This window comes from Stylophora pistillata, chromosome 4 (genome assembly GCF_964205215.1).
Source record: "Stylophora pistillata chromosome 4, jaStyPist1.2, whole genome shotgun sequence".
Lineage (NCBI taxonomy): Eukaryota > Metazoa > Cnidaria > Anthozoa > Scleractinia > Pocilloporidae > Stylophora > Stylophora pistillata.
The window spans coordinates 17,595,904-17,613,271 of NC_142522.1; the positions used below are offsets into that span (position 1 = coordinate 17,595,904).

A 17,368-nucleotide genomic window follows, 5' to 3' on the forward strand; every position below is an offset into this window, starting at 1 on the left:
TTTACTGGCTGTTCTTAGAACCACGGCTCAAAATCTTGTGACTGTATCATATGGTAAAGCAGTTAAAAAATATCACTCTCTTGGCATTTGATGCGCTGACCTGTTTTCGAATGAAAGCAAGTCAATTTCGGACGAGCTTGATCGTGATCGTGATCACAGCCATGATACAATGTGCCTATAATTGTTATACTTGTTTATCTGCTAGCGCGGAGGCCAGGAGGGTCACTGTCAGGAACAAATGGTTTGTTTTTATTCCGAGTCAATACTTGATAGACAAGCGGGAGGAAGGAATTCTTGGGGTGATAAAGGAGACAGTAAACCTCTTCCGAAAATCTCTAATTTAAACTATAATGGTGGCTCTGTCTCTGAGCCGGAAATGATTGCGGAATCTTCAAATAGCTTCTTTGTGGAATCTATTGCAAGTTTAAAACCAGGACAATGAGGAAGAGTGTGATTACTCCAAACTAAGAAACTTTATTTCATCAAGATCGGACTCTGGGGCTTCTTATGTTATCCCGCTAATTTCAGAAACGGAGGTTTCGAATATCTTTAAATCACTTGCGAGGAGTAACAAAGCTTTGGGTCATGATGGCCTCAGCTTGCGCATCCTGAAAGTTTGTTCATCAAACCTACTCTATCCTTTGTACAAAATCATTAATATTTCCACTGCAAACAGTGTTTTTCCCTCAAGCTGGAAGATTGTGAGAGTGATTCCGATTCCTAAAGGTGGACTGTGCGATGACCTAAATAATTATAGACCAGTTTCGATTCTTCCTGTTCTTTCAAAGATTATCGAATGTCATGTTGCAATGTCTCTCCTTACTGATTTTTACAAGAAAACAACCTAATGGCAGATATTAGATCTGAGCCCAGGTAAAAGCGTCGTTGTGAAAATATACTTGTCGAAGCCAAGAAAGTATTACTTACCGCCATATAAACCATGTAAGTAAACAAACTCCAACTAACTTCTACTTTCAGCACACTACTGCGAAAACTTCAAAACTTTGAAGTTTTCGCAATAGTGTGTTGAAAGTAGAAGTTAGTTGGAGTTTGTTCACTTAAAAGCGGTTTTGTTTAAAGATGCACAGAATCGAGGCACTTGGGCCAAAGGCTTTGTAAATTCTCAAAGCTATCACTGTATATTTCAAAACAACTCGCATTTCAACGCTACTTTTTACTTTTATCGACAATCTGAAGCATTCAAAAGGCAAAGCATGATAGCAATGGTTAGACGTATTGCAATCGAATGCAACAACCGGAGGGATAAACCACATTGCAAGCCACTTTTGCGGCATTCACTGCCACTGACTGAGCAACAAGAAACTTCAGCTGGCGACTTGCTTAGTCAAGATCAAACGGGAAAACACGCTCATGAGTAAAAATTCCTTTTTATAAGGTGAAAAATTTGAAAAGGAATGCTTTTCCAAGTCATATGCTGGCTGGAAAGTCATCATTAATCGAGCGTCTTTCCTTCGGAGCCTTCCTTTCATTTTTCTGTTTGGAGAAACTGAATATTGTGGAACTGATTCTGACTTAAGACTTGCTTTCCGGCCAGCACACGATTTGGAAAAGCATTCCTTTTCAAAATGTTCACTGCATAAAAAGGAATTTTTACTCACGGGCGTCCTTTCCTGTTTGATCTTGACTAGCCAAGTCGCCAGAAGTTTCTTGTTGTTTAGTGGCAGTGAATGCCACGAAAGATGCTTGCAGTGTGGTTTATTGCTCCGGTTGTTGCATCCGAATGCAATACAAGGTCTAACCTTTGCTATCTTTGCCTTTTGAATGCTTCAGATTGTCAATAAAAGTAAAAAAAAAAGCATAAAATGCGAGTTGTTTTGAAATTCTAGCAGATTCATGCATAGGTCATATCAATACGTCACTACAAGATTATGGAATAATCTACCTGACTATGCAAGAAGAGCTCCTTCTCTTAATATTTTTAAATCAATGCTGGACGAGGTCAACTTGACTACCAGTGTGGAGTGTGAATGCAACTTTTGTACATAGCTTATTTTATCCCTGGCTTGTTCCCTCTTAGTTTTATTGATTCCTATTTATTTCCTATATCATGATTCCCATATGATTTTAAAGTTCCTTTTTATTACTATTATTATCATCATTGTCTAGCTTGTTATATATATTATTTTAACCTGGCACGTTCACGTTAAAACGAGTTATACTCAATTGTGAAATGTGGATAAATAAATTACTACTACTACTACTACTAAATATACAGTGATACCTTTGAGAATTTACAAAGCTTTTGGCCCAAGTGCCTCGATTCCATGTATCTTTAAACAAAACCACTTTTACGCAGGCTCAGATCTAATATCTGCCATTTACCGAGCACAGTCTGGTTTCCGCAGTTAGCACTCATCTCCATATTTCAGAATGATGTGATGTCATTCAAAATCTTCGTAACCTTCTTCGGAAGCGTTTGTCGAACACTTCGGGTTCATTCAAAACATGGCAGTAAACCAGGGCAAAGTACATTACCTTTTCTCAGAAATATAGGCGCTTGCCATTGCAAGTATATTGTGTCTCATTCCTTTGCCGAGCGAGACAACCTTTACGACCTCCATGGTTTTTGATCGATAACGTATAATGGCTCAGGTTTTCATCTTCAAGTACATCTTTTGCATGGACTTGTCAACAGACAATCGTTTGATAGTGGTTTCACAGGAAAAAATTTAAGATTCCAAGTTGGAATAACATTGGTAAATATGTGGTATGATAATCCAATGTTGGCATATTATTGGTTATTTTTAAGGCTACCAATATTATACCAATGATATACCAAAAAAATGTAAATTTAGATATGCCAACATAGGTACTTTATTGGATAATAATAAATTGTTATTGGTAAACCTAACAACACCCATACCAATAATGGAAGATTATTGGAATTCCTGAACACCTTTACCAATAAGATACCAATGGTATACCAAGTTCAATCAACATTTAACTGTAACATCTGCCAATATTGGTATTTCAGTGGATAATGATTGGGAGTTCTATCAAGATACATACCAATAATGGAAGATTATTGGAATTCCCGAACACATTTACCGATAAGATAACAATGGTATACCAGTTTAGGTGAACATTTCACTATAACATCTGCCAATATTGGCATTTCATTGGATAATGATTGGGAGTTCAAGCAAGATACATAGCAATAATGAAAGATTATTGGAATTCCTAAACACATATACCATAAGGTACCAATGGTATACCATTATTGAATTCAATGTTAGACACATGTACAGATAGAAATTATATGTAGCTATAATTTTATTGAAAGCATTCAAGCATGCATACACTGTATCAATGTGGCCAATGATTATTGTAGAACCTTGTGAAGAATAGAATGGAGTTTCTTTACACTGTTAATGCGGTGTTTATTTGGCAAGTAGTGATGAAAAGCTGAATTTGGTACCATCTGTATCATCCACATTTGCATCAGAATACCTGACCCGTTTTCGCGTACGACGCCATGCAACCATTGGGTAAACCGCTCGATCTTCGCACTTCTCACGAGGGCAATGAACATGTGCTTGACCTTTCGATGTAAAGTTCCTCGCTACTGGGGTTTTCGAACATTTACAAATATTATGCTTTTCCATACTCGTGTTTCTCTGAAACCTGAAACACTCTTCAATGTCGAGAAAGATCTGGGGACAAAGCTCGTGCCAGTTCTTCTCTATGCGCAGGCGAAATGCGCAATAGTTTCGCGCCTTCGTTGTTCATCCAACTTCGTGTGGGCAGGAGAAATGGCTTCCGAAGTTCTGCTTCTAGCTCTTCTTGCAGCGAATTGGAAGCCGGTAATGATGGCCTGGACATGTGAAAGACGAAATATGTTAAATGTGAGTTTTTGTTAGAAGCCAGAATGAGTAATACGTCGCATTACTCTGCTGCTGAATAACCTGCATTGCGCACCATCGATCCTGCATAGTTCTTGGTAATTTTCACAAGCTAACTTTTCAATTCAAGTCCGTTTTGCTCTCACAAATGTAACGTGGTAGTTTCTACATGTTATTAACTCAGGCTGGACTGTGGAGGACATGAAAAACTGGCTCACTTTCCAGGGATTTAAAGAGGAAGCAGCCCTTTTTTCAAGTAAGCTAAAACTAGCTGCGGTATTTAAGCTTACTAAGCTGAAGCTTAATAAGCTTACATGTACAAGGAACTTCACAATTTCCTGGGACTACATATTCCTAAGAATAAATAAGTAAATAAATAAATGGGTAAGCCTTTTTGTCATAGCTTGAGAGCTCGCAGGCTAATAAGTCAATATTTAATTTGTGACCATCTGTTGCTAATTTTTGCTTTCCCTAAGTTGTACTTATTGAGACAATTTTTTGAACAGATATTCTGGCAGTGTTCATCACCATTTTCTCTGGATTGTTTGGGAAGCTAACTTGGTTTACAATGTTTTTCAAATAATTTTTTTAACTACCCATACAAATTGTAAGAATCGCAAGCATTTTACTGCCAACATTTGAGGGTAACCTGGAGTCACATTTTACCTTTTGCAGCAGGGGTACTAAAGCATTTGAGAGTAATGCATGGATGCTTTCTAAATGCTGCATGTAACATTCTACAGCCACATAGCTAGAATTTCTTCACAAACAATTTTCCTTTTGTCCTTTTAATTCATGACTTTTCCACAAAATGGTTAGCTAACAAAAACTGCTCCAAGGTTTGCTAAGGTTTTTTACATGTTCATTATTGTTGTTGATTTCAAATAATTGCTTTTCTCCACGGAAAACAGGCTGAACACACACCTGCAAAGAGGGCCAAAAAACCCTGCTCTGGATCTAGGGCTGAGTCAACATGTAATACAGCAGAGTAAGGTACATGTAATCCCTTAACCTATTGACGTCCAGTGTGCCCATGGGGAGCCACACCCTTTCTACGCCTTGTGACGTCATCACTTTTAACCCTGGAGCACGAATTTGAGCACGTACTTGAACAGGTTGAAAATATCTTATAGACGATACCAGAATGAGTGCAATTGAGTGAAGGAGATTGGAGAAATAGCCAAAAAACCATGTCACTTTGACCTGAAAATCTGCAGGAAAATCGTGTTTCATTACCCACCTACCTTTGCAAGCATGTGCTTTGAAAATAATGAGTAGTTTCTGAAAAATCTCTACATCAAAATGAAGCTTACTCAATTTCCAGCAAGTGAGGAGAAACTTCAGGCAAGGAGAGGGGGAAAAAAGGGCAGGAGAAAGAGAGAAAAGTAAAAGTCATAAGTGGGGCATGACTTTTCAACCCAAAAACTATATCGAAATTTTGCTTTCTGTGCGTGCCCGCGATTTTCAGGCCACCATTTTGCATTTGGATCGAAAGGCCGTCGAGTGCATGAGCTGTCAAGGGGTTTTTGGTAAGTTTAAGTTTTTAAAACCACAACAGTGACCCGAAATCTGCTTGACTAGCTTCAAAACACAGTTTTCCACAAAAGCTGCAGCCATTAATGGGTTAAGTATGATATTTTGTGAGAATTGTCTCTTGAATAAATATGCATTAATAAAGTTTAAAAATGTATGGTAATTAAATGTATTGCATGGTCCAGTAACATGCCTTTGTTTCTTCTTCGTTTTATAGATGAACTAGATTTTGGCCCTGCTGACAAAGTAAGCAGCTCCAAAGCAAGTTCAAGCCTGGATGATATCACCACAAAAAGTGCTGCTTTTGTAGTTCTAACTTTTCTCGAAGTTAATTCAATGTAAGGTGTTACTGTTGTAAAGCATCTTTATCCTCTAGCCAAGAAATTAACTGTCAAATATCGTTCATTGGGAAAATATCAATTATCCTTAAAGATAGCAAAAGCACTTATCAGTCAAGGCTACATTGAGGTCAGAAGTCCTGTGGAAGGTGTTGAGGTTAACTTCTTGAATCTTAAGAGAGATAATTATTGTGCAAAAAGAAGGATCAACTTATGAGTAATTATCCAGACCTAGAGGAGTATGATGATAATGGAGACACAGATTCACTAACCACTGACTCTTCTTTTTCAACCTATTCTGGTGGTTTTGAAGTCCCTTATACTTCTTAATGTAGAGACCATAAATGCCTTGTTCCAGTTAAATTGACAAATTACTTGTTGTCAAAATCCAGTGGTGTGTTAAAAGCAAGGAAGATAGCCCAGTTATCTTGCTGAAGGGGAAGTAATATTGTATTTGGTTTAAATCAGTTGGTAAGAGAAATCCTCCTTAAAGGGCTTAAAATTTGAAGCTTATAGACTTGGATTTTTTGTTTTTTTGAAGCACATTTTGTTTAAATGTGTGCATTTTACTTACAATGCATGTTATTAGTTACCAGCATATTTCCAAAATGTTGGAATTGTTTGTTTTAATGTATAAGTGCCACACTGCTATACATATGCATGTAACTCATTTTTATCACAGATTTTAAAGAAATGGTTTCCACAAATATCAAGGATATTTCTCTGTGTTGGAAACTAAACCTTGCTTCCCATCTTACTAACTAGTAATTTTCCATTGATGGAACATAATAAAAAATTACTTTTACCAATGTTGGCATATTATTTTGTTTCTGTTCCAAAGTTGGATTCCTCTATACCAATATTGGCAGATAATTTTTGTTTTACCAACATTGCATTGCTCCACACCAATATTGGTATATTATTTTCTGTTTACCAATGTTGGATTCCTCCATTCCATTATTGGAAAATTATTTTCCTTTTACCAACATTGGTTTCATCTATACCAACATTGACATATTTTATTACCAATGTTGGTTTCCTCTTTACCAATATTGGTATATTATCTTGTTTAACCAATGTTGGATCCCTCTTTACCAATATTGGCATCTTATTTTTGTTTTGCCAATGTTGGGATATATAACACTTTACCAACATTGGTATGTCATTTACTTATTCCAAAGATAAACCAAAAATATACCAATAAAAAACACTACTTCTCAACATTGGAATCTTAAATTTTTTCCTGTGTTGTACATTAAAATGAAGTCAATAACATGAGTCTGACAAAGATTGAAAACCTGTGATCATCAGCTCAAAACAAAAAAATGTGTTGGTCATTTTGAAGTATGGAATTGGCGCCATACATGAAACTGATGTTCCGATAATTTCTAAACGGTTGAGGAATGTCTGGAAAATTTCACCTCCTTTTTAATTCCTTTTAAAATATTACTTTATTGTGATTCAGTAATGTTTGAACGACAAATAGATCTACATCTTTGTCATGCAGATTTTGGATAACACAGAGCGAATAAGGAGGGACGTGTCTGATAGGCTCAGGGGTGATATTAAAAATGGAAATGTGGCCAAAGTTTGAAAGAAGAATTATCTACATTAAACAACCCATGGAGAAGGACCACAAAGATCATGTCATCGGAGAGGTATAACCCAATCAAAAAAGATGAGGGATGTCAACATGAAGATTTTTTTTTCATAAGTAGTCAAACAGCAGACAGTGAGCAAAATGTTGTAAATTAGCCAAATTTTCACTTCATTGACCAATTTGAAAAATAATTACCATTTTATTTTTAATAGTAATAGTAAGTAATAATAATGAGGATGATAATGATATATTATTTCTGTAGATTGGTGGCATGTTACAACCTATTGACAAGAGCCTGGTTCAAAAAATCCACGCCCTTGCTGGTGAAGGGGTCAAAACATTTTTGAAGAAATGAAAAGGCACTTGCAACACTATGTCAGGAATGATCTTTTTCCTGGTCAGAATCTCCCACCAGTCACAAACAGACACTATCATCCCAAGGATGTGGATATCAGGAACCACATGTATAAGGCAACTGTAAAACAGATGCTATCCAAGGCGGACCAGGAAAATCTTGAGGAGAAAATTAAGGGGTGGAAACAAGAGAATCCTGAGGATCTCTTTTTCTTTAGACCTTACTCCCTATCCCCTATGGAAGCTTTGCCTGGCAACACCTCTGACACAGATAGCAGTGTTGAAGCTCATATCACTCAAAACCTCCTATTTTTGCATCAAACAGCTTGGCAGAGGCATTTGACGAGCAGATATGGAAATGAAATCATGCTTCTGGATGCTACATACAAGACCATGAGATATGAGCTGCCATTGTTCTTCCCAGTTGTTAAAACCAATGTTAACTATATGGTTGGGGCTTTTATAACCCAAAATTAAACAACAGCTGCAATAGAGGAAGCACTGAAAATATTCCATGCCTGGATTCCCAAGTGGAAACCCCAGTACTTTATGACAGACATTGAGTCTACATTTGAAGTTTTGTACAGTGTTTATGCAATAATTTTTTAAAACATAGAATTATGCACATGCACAATGCAAGAGTGATTTTGACCCCCTTCCCTCTGTACTTCAAACAAGCTGTGGTGTTGGTCTGCCTTCAAAGCTGTAATAAGAAAATCTCGAACAACAAAGCTCAATTTTTTATTTTATCTCTGGATACAACAACTTTGATCTGTGATTTCCATCATGAGCAATGTTGAGAAAGATGGCTCCGTAAAGCAGATAATGGCTTAAACCATCAAAGGGAGGTTCTTTCCTTGCTTCGCAATGTGGCGAGGTCTCCAACAGAAGACGTCCCTCATACAAATCTCAAGTCCTTAAAGTCTAGTAAGTTGTGGATGTCAAATCCTCGACTGGTTTGAGAAAACATGGTTGCCAGAAACCAAGGTACAGTTAAAACTATAGAAAAAAAAAGTAAAATAATTATAAGAAAGAAAACTGACAATGTAATCAACACTTATTATTTATTACTTTTGGCGATGCAAAAAGGGTTATTAAAAATGATGTAAAAAAACCTTATTTTCTTATAGAATTTGAGGTGTTTATTGCAAAATAAACAATTGCGGTTCTTGGTTGTTATATGCATACACTCAGAAATACTTTATTCAGCCCCAATGGGCTTTTAATTACAAAAAAGATTAAGAACTGATGTTTTAAAAATGTAAACCGATGGGGAAACAAGTGTGACATTTTAACAAATTACTTTTTTAAGGAATGAGTAAAAGTTAGTACACTTAGCTTCTTTGTTATAAGATGTCAGAATTTAGGTGTTGTTGAAGCACGCATAAAATTGTCAGAAAATGAAGGTGAAGGCAATTTTTTAGGTTTAGTTTCATATCATGAGACTTTTGATAAATTCTAATACGAATTCTGTTTATGTGATTCCATGCCTTTCGTGTACATTGTTGACACTGTGCCTGAAACAAGATCTTCTCTGGTGTTTTAATATGAATTATATTCTTAGTTTATTGTTTGTTGGAAAAATACTTAACAATTTAATTTCTCTCCAAAAACATAAACTTTTCATTGACTTTTAAGCCAATGCGACATGGCAATTCAAAACTAAATTTTGGAAAGCTGTGTTCAGTTCATTTTAAAATTTGAATCAGTCTGGTACCTAAGGCCCTGTTTACAAGTTAGGAGGGTAACCCTTGTGCTAGGGTTACCCTAGCAGGCGGGTCAAAGATAGCCCGGGTTTACAAGCAAAATTTCACAGATAGGGTTACCCTACCACCCGGGACAACTTACCTATGCTTGGTAACCGCACGCATTGTTATCAATGTTCAAAGGGTCTGGAAACAAGTAAAAAGTTGTCCCGGGTAGGCGAGTTATCCCCAGCAGAGCGTTTACAAGGCAGCTAGGGTTACCCTAGCGCTAGGGTAACCGCCTCCCGGTTAGCTCAATGGATAGAGCACTGGACTGTTGTGCGGGAGGTCGAGGGTTCGAGCCCCGACCGGACCAACACTCAGGGTCTTAAAATAATTGAGAAGAATTTGCTACCTTTCCATAACATCAAGAAATGGTTAGACATTCTAGTCTTCTCGGATAGGGACGAATAAATGGAGGTCCCGTCTCCTGCAGGGTTGGGGTAGGAGACGTTAATTTCCCACACACGAGATTACTGTGTGATGGATGTCCTCCCCTGGGGTGGGATGGGTGGGATATTGGGCGCACTTAATTTGGAGCCTCGCTCTGTTGTGCGACCCTCACCACACTCTGGTGAAAGTGATTAAATAAATGAAAAAAAGAAGAAATGTGGGAGCGTTAGGGTAACCCTCCTGCCAGGGTAACCTTAGCACTAGGGTTACCCTACCTGCTTGTAAACAGGGCCTTAATTTGTTGTTAAATACCAATATCGTTCTTTGTTACATTTTTCCAATTCCTAAATTCACCTTCACTCTGTATGAGGACGTCAGAGGTCACCAATTGATTGGTTGGAGTGCCTCATGATATTTTCCGCAGCCCTTGAAATTGCCATTTCTTAGAATGTCATTTTGAAGAATGGGGCCGCGTTCCATATTTCAAAACGACGTTTAGACGACTGTATTTCTCTCACTTAAAAACGTGAGTCTCCGAATTCCGTAGAAAGGAAAAATATAGAAAATAAATCACTTACCATCACTTCTCCGACGCAATACTAGTAATAGCTACTAGTTGTAAAGCGACCTCTCTGATTTCCCACAACCGTCCGCCACTTTTACTTTACTTTTTCCGAAGTTCGAACGAAGTCGCATCGGAATGGGGTGTATGACGTCACGTCATTTTGAAATATGGAGATGAGTGCTAACCGGTTTCCGCCCTAATCATTCCACGGAGGCGGCCCTCATAAAGATCACTGACAATCTGCCTTTTAATATGGACAAAGATAACGTGTTTGGCCTTGTTTTTCTGGATTTTAAAAAGGCCATTGATTTGGTTAACCACAAAGTTTTGTTGGTTAAGATTGGTTTATGTGGTGGAACTGTGGAAACGGTCAATTGGTTTAAATCATACCTTTCTGACAGACGTCAATGCGTAAATGTAAACGGCTTGAAATCGTCTCTTATGCCGGTTAAGCAGGGTGTCCCTCAGGGATCAATTGTCGAGCCGATATTATTTGTCCTCTTCATCAACGATCTGCCATTGCATGTCACAAATTCGGATGTTGATATTTATGCTGATGGTTTACGGTCAAGTCGTCCGAAAGTCATCTCGCCCGAATTCATGTCGCCCGAAACCAGAGTCATGTTGCCCGAATAAAGGCTGATAGGTTCTAAAGAAACTGTTTGGGGCTGCGTCGGTGGGGGTAACGAAATAATTTGGATATATCAACAAAGTTGAAATGGTAAATTGGCCACCGTAACGATGACAAAAGCTGACGTTTCGAGCGTCAGCCCTTCGTCGACAATACTAAGTTGAGATGGTTTTCGATAGCTTTTCGCCAGCCCAAAACCCTGACGATATGCTACAAAGTTATGGTAAGTTTTTTATACAGAAATGACTCCCTGTGGAGTGATGCCGTGGTGTGTAGGATTATTTTTCTAGATCTGGGTATATCCAAAAATTAGAACTGACCAAAATAGCAAAAAAGTCTTGCAAAATTTTAAACTTAAACAAGACGAAAATGCGTGTACTCGGCTCACGTCTTTTTTAAAGGGAGGCCCGAAAAAGTAAAACGATCTAACATAGAAAATGGGACGTGCCTATTTCGTTGCTGAAAAATTCCGATTAGGATTACTTGTCTTTGTTGGAGTGGGACTTGGAGTCATAAACCACAAAATGGGATTGGGATCTTGGCAAAAAATGATCGGTAAAATGCATTTGGGCAAAATGTGGACTGAGAAATGGGATTAATACCCCCAAAACTTACATTTAAAACTTTCTTGTGACAGGCTGTATCCAGTGGTGGACCCAGACCTTGAGCTAGGTGGGATAGGGGGGAAATGGGGTGGTTTTCTTTTGCTTGCCCTGCCAGCTTTTTTGTTCATTCTGTGATTTTTTTTTTTTTACCCAAAATAAGGGAGGCTGGGCCCCTCCCCTAGATCCAGGTCTACCACCCCTTCCCCCCTCACATGGAAAATATCTAATAAAGTCACATGACAAGTATATCCCATTCTGTTACTAATTTAAAGGATTGACTGCAGATGAGCTTTGCCCATCTTGCTGCATCTGGAATGCTAGGCTGGGTCTCTACTGATCATGTCACGTGGGTTTTAAAACAATTACAGGTCAGACTGGTGAAATTTTACCAACTGATTCTATCTGTTCATGGACAACCCCTATGGAAAATGCCAGTTCCCTTTCCATTTTTCGATTGAAATCATTTTGTTATTATAGCCAAACAAAATAAAGGAGCAGAACAGTTTGACTCATTCATGATTATTCTAAGAGTTGGTATTAATAATAATATTGGACTATGTTTTTTGATGCTGTGTAAAACAGAGCAAGGATAAGGATATGAAAATATTTTTGGAATGGGGTGAAACTAGTCTTTTCTTTAACACCTTTACCTTCACTGAGTTATCACAATACTGGGCATCATGCTTTGCATAAATATTTGATTAATTAGAGCTCATTTCTAAAGGATTTTATCAGCTTGACTGAATGTACTGAGGTGCAAACTATCTTAATTTTTAATATGTCTTGCTTGTCTCAAGGATATTTGTGTTGTGTTTCTTAATTATGGTTTGCAGGTTGTGAGCATAAAAGTTAGCTATAGCTGCACTGACAACCTGAAGACCATAATTAAGAAACACGACTGAAAAATCCTCCAGACAAGCAAGACACCCTCCACAGAAAATAACTGCAAATTCAGGAAAAAAAACCACTGCCCCCAGAAAAACAACTGCCTCACTTCAAGCGTCGTCTACAACACCAACGTGACAACAGAAAGACATTATAACAACAGAAAGACACAACCGGAAAGAATTACATTGGACTAACAGAAGGAACTTTTAAAGAACGCCACAAGCAACAAAAACTTTCTTTTCGGAACAGAAACTATTCAAACAGCACGGACCTATCAAAGTATACCTGGAAACTCAAAGACAACAACACCAATTTTACAATTAACTGGAGTATTTTAGCTACCGCCCCGGCCTACAGCAACAAAAGCAAGCGGTGCCACTTGTGCATTATAGAAAAACTTTATCTAATCAGAGCTGAGAAGCTGTCTTTATTGAAGTGCCCCTGAGATCAAAATTTTCGTACATCATTTTTTTCCATTTTCGTGTTCAGTGTGTCTCCTTCACCTACTCTGCCAAATTTCAGTTTAGACCGAGCACCAGAATATCTTTTTTCAGGCCGTTAAATTCACGATTTCGCGTGATCATGTTCCGGAAGTTGATCGCAGGACGCAGATGAAGTGACGTCAAAGGCTCAACGCGAAAATCTCACATGGCAAAATGTCAAGCAAACATAATAGAGTGCTTTACTCTTTTCTTACAAAAACTAATCAAAAATGACTGGGCATCGATGCGTAATCAAAGCTGAAGTAATCGTGCAGACCATGCTGCAGGTATTTCTCTGCATCGGAGCCTTGCAAATAGATCAGAGCGGGAAAAACGGATGCGATTTGTGCGACCTCGCGGAGTAAACTTCAATCCTACAGAAATATTTGTGATCTACTCCGAACACTTCTCGGAGGACTGTTTCGAGAGATCTGTGTACTTTGAAGGACCTAGGCGAAGAATTCTGTCGGGTTTAGTGCGATCTCGACGCCGGAAAGCGAAGTCTACGAACCTCCACGGATTTTGTCACCTTTACATATGAGCTGATCAATATCCACCTTTAACAACTCTCTGGCATAAAACCTTACACAAAGGAAAGTACTCGGTGAACACTGTAAATAAGAATGATAAAATAGCCGAATTGAGGATTGAGATTTCTAACCTCAAAGAGCTCACTTTTATACAAAAGAGATGAAAAATATAATTGTGTGCTTTGATTCTAAAAAAAGCTGGCTTTAATATCAGCGAAAGCAGAACAAACAGCTTCAGACACAGAGCGTAAAAACACTTTAAAATGTAGGCTTGCAGCCAAAAAACCGTGAAAATGAACATTTCTTTAAAAACCTGTCAAACTATCAACCATATGAGAGCCAAGTCAGCGTGCTATCAAAGGGTCTCATTCATCCCAACGCCCGTGACAAACGAATTTAAAATCAGGCCAACTTTTGCGAGATTTATTCGCAAGACGAATGCGCCTCCGTTACACCTTTCACGGACAAAACAAAGAAGCACCTCTGTTTCATATCAAACTGAATCTTCGGGAAGGAGGTTCCAGGATAGTGCAGCTCTGTGCTTAAACGAAGATCTTCCTATTTCTGTTCTTGGTCTATGAACCTTAACTTTTAAGGATTTTCTCAAGTCATAAGGAGTCTCGGATTTCACTATTAAGTCATTTAGAGGCTCGATGCTATTTCCATCATAGATATTGTACGTAATAACTAAAAGTCTCCTAATGTAAAATGAAACAATAGAGTTCCAGTGTGGAGCGTTCATGATGTCATCACTGTGGATGCTATGGGGTAGGTTGTAAATAATTCTAGTAGCTCTTAAATTAATTCGATCAATATCATCCGTCAAGGTTGAAGAACAAGACCCCCAGACTACAATGCCATGCAAAACGCTAGGGATAATAGTTTTATAATAAATGTTTTCTAAGGTTGGTATCGGTAAAAGCTTTATCCGATTCAGTACTGCGACTTTGTTGCTGAATGACTTACAAACGTTCTTTATGTGCTCCTGCCATGATAGCTTGCTGTCAATTGTCACCCCAAGACATTTAGATGATGATTTGTACTCAATAAAGCTATTACCAAGGGCCAAACGTGGCAGGGGGCCAATAAAGTTCTGGCTAGAAATTCAATGGGCGGGGAGCTTGATGTTCAATGAAATCTGTGATATACACGCTCCCTTTAAAAAAATAAAAATGCGCAGTAATAGCGACCCGTGGATTATTAATGAGATAAGGAGAAAGATGAATTACAGGTAAAAGCGTTGTAAGTCCGCCGTGAATACCAAAAACGAAATTGCCTGGGCGAATTACAAGGAAGTTAGGAATGAAATAACGGGCGACTAAGACGAGCAAAAAGTAGATTCTTTCATGGAAAAATTAATTCCGCAAAATCCACTGCCGCGTATTGGAAGGTTCTCTCTAAAGCGGCGAACCTAAAAGGATAGGACCAATAAAGCGGGATGATAAAACGCTTGCTGTTCGTTACGACGAAAAAGCGAACCTGATTAACGCTTTCTTCGCAACTGTGGGAATAGAGGTTTCAAGAGATCCCAGTTGTACACGAAGGGTAGCGAGTAAGGATGGCATACCAGTACAAACGATTTCTTCCTTTTCAATTTCTGAGGAGTCGGTATCCAGGAAATTAAGGCCCTAAAACCAAACAAAGCTGCTGCTAGACCAGACTGGATTACCCCCAAGTTGCTACGGTTAGCCGAGCGAGTAATCGTCTCGCCGATTACCAAGCTGTATGCAAGGAGCATTAACCAAGGAGAGCTCTACAGTCAATGGAAGAAAACTTACTTAAGCTCGGTATTTAAAAAGGACGATCCAAGTGACAAGAGCAACTAAAATCTTGGAATCGTGTATATCTAACACAGTGTTGAAACATGTAACGGAATGCAATCTTCTGACAGAGAAGCAATGGGCCTACCGCGAGGGCCACTCGATCGAGTTATTATTTGTCCATCTAATAGAAAGTTGGAGACAAGCTGTTGACAGTGATTAAGTGGTCGCTACCGCTTTTATTGATTTTCGAAAAGCCTTCGACTGCGTCTCTCATAGCATCTTGTTACATAAATTGAAGATCATATTTGGAATCGTGGGCAACCTCTCTTGGCTCACAGATTATCTGCATCACCGACACAGGTTACGGTAGTGAACTCCACTCAGTCGGAGGAGCTAAATGTGACGTGTGGCATCCCACAAGGATCGGTACTAGGCCCATGTTTGTTTATTTAAAATACCACTGACATGCCTGTATGCTGACACTACCTGTATGCTGACGATACCACTCCTTACTGCATCGGATCTACAGCTCATGAAGCATACAACCTACTAAACAACGCACTGGATGAGCTTGACGAATAGTGCATGAATAACTCGTTAACACCGCACTCTTCAAAATGCGAAGTGATGTTGTTCAACCGGGGATCCTTTACTGGTCCACGCCCTTTGGAAATGTCAAAGTTGGGGTATTCTCTCATATACCGGGTTCTGAACTAACTAATAATTAACATATAGGTGTAGCAGACGGTAAAGTGAGTGGGTACAGAGGACCGAAGGAACAGAGGGGACAGAGAATCAGGGGTACTGTGGAAGAGTAGGAACAGAGGATCAGTGAACAGTGGGCATGATTTATCCAGTAATGTTTGAGTACATTATAGTCCCATATAAAAATTGAATTAAAGAATTGCGGCTAATATAACTATTTTTTACCTTTTCTCAAGTTTTATGAAAAAAATATCTAAAACTTGTAATATATTACAGCTTAATATAGCAACAAGAACTATTCATTTATGAAATGACTGTTTTTCATATGAGCAACAGTAACAAAAATTTAACAAAGCATACAAAAATTTATCACATTCCTCAGCACGTTTGATGGTGTTCACTTCTTTGAGGAACATAGTTCAATTTTTCTTTTGAATAACGCCACCATAATGGCTGCGTCGTGACCGTGAGCTGGAATGGCTCGCTTGATTTGTTCATGTGATTTTTTTTCTTCTGGACCTCTATGCCCACTGTTCCTCTGGTCCTCTGCACCCACTGTTCCTCTGGTCCTCTGTACCCACTGTTCCTCTGGTCCTCTGTACCTACTGTTCCTCTGGTCCTCTGTACCCACTGTTCCTCTGGTCCTCAGCACCCACCGTTCCTCTGGTCCTCTGTACCCACTGTTCCTCTGGTCCTCTGCACCCACTGTTCCTCTGGTCCTCTGTACCCACTGTTCCTCTGGTCCTCTGTACCCACTGTTCCTCTGGTCCTCTGTACCCACTGTTCCTCTGGTCCTCTGCACCCACTGTTCCTCTGGTCCTCTGTACCCACTGTTCCTCTGGTGCTCTGTACCCACTGTTCCTCTGGTCTTCAGCACCCACTGTTCCTCTGGTCCTCTGTACCCACTGTTCCTCTGGTCCTCTGCACCCACTGTTCCTCTGGTCCTCTGCACCCACTGTTCCTCTGGTCCTCTGTACCCACTGTTCCTCTGGTCCTCTGCACCCACTGTTCCTCTGGTCCTCTGCACCCACTGTTCCTATGGTCCTCTGTACCTACTGTTCCTCTGGTCCTCTGCACCCACTGTTCCTCTGGTCCTCTGCACCCACTGTTCCTCTGGTCCTCTGTACCCACTGTTCCTCTGGTCCTCTGCACCCACTGTTCCTCTGGTCCTCTGTACCCACTGGTCCTCTGTTCCACTGTTCCTCTAGTCCTCTGTACCCACTGGTCCTTTGTTCCTACTATTCCTATTGTCCTCTTTGTCCACTGTTCCTCTGGTCCTCTGTATCCACTGGTCCTCTGTTCCTACTGTTTCTCTGATCCTCTGTGCCCACTGTTCTTCTGGTTCTGTGTTCTCACTGTTCCTCTGTTCCACT

At 39.3% G+C, this 17,368-nt stretch overlaps 1 long non-coding RNA gene and 1 pseudogene across 2 annotated transcripts; one reads left to right on the top strand and one right to left on the bottom strand.

Moving 5' to 3' along the window:
* The first annotated feature begins 3,715 nt into the window (after positions 1–3,715).
* On the top strand, positions 3,716–8,297 carry LOC111325944 (uncharacterized; annotated as a pseudogene). Its single transcript, XR_016000418.1, has 4 exons — positions 3,716–3,866; positions 4,048–4,119; positions 4,775–4,856; positions 5,614–8,297. The product of XR_016000418.1 is annotated as an uncharacterized LOC111325944 (transcript).
* A 110-nt stretch (positions 8,298–8,407) lies between these two features.
* Positions 8,408–11,074, bottom strand: LOC148732677 (uncharacterized). The gene is made up of 2 exons (XR_016000419.1): positions 10,405–11,074; positions 8,408–8,687 (listed from the first exon to the last, which is right to left on the bottom strand). It is a non-coding gene; the product is annotated as an uncharacterized LOC148732677 (long non-coding RNA).
* Between the last annotated feature and the right edge of the window lie 6,294 nt (positions 11,075–17,368).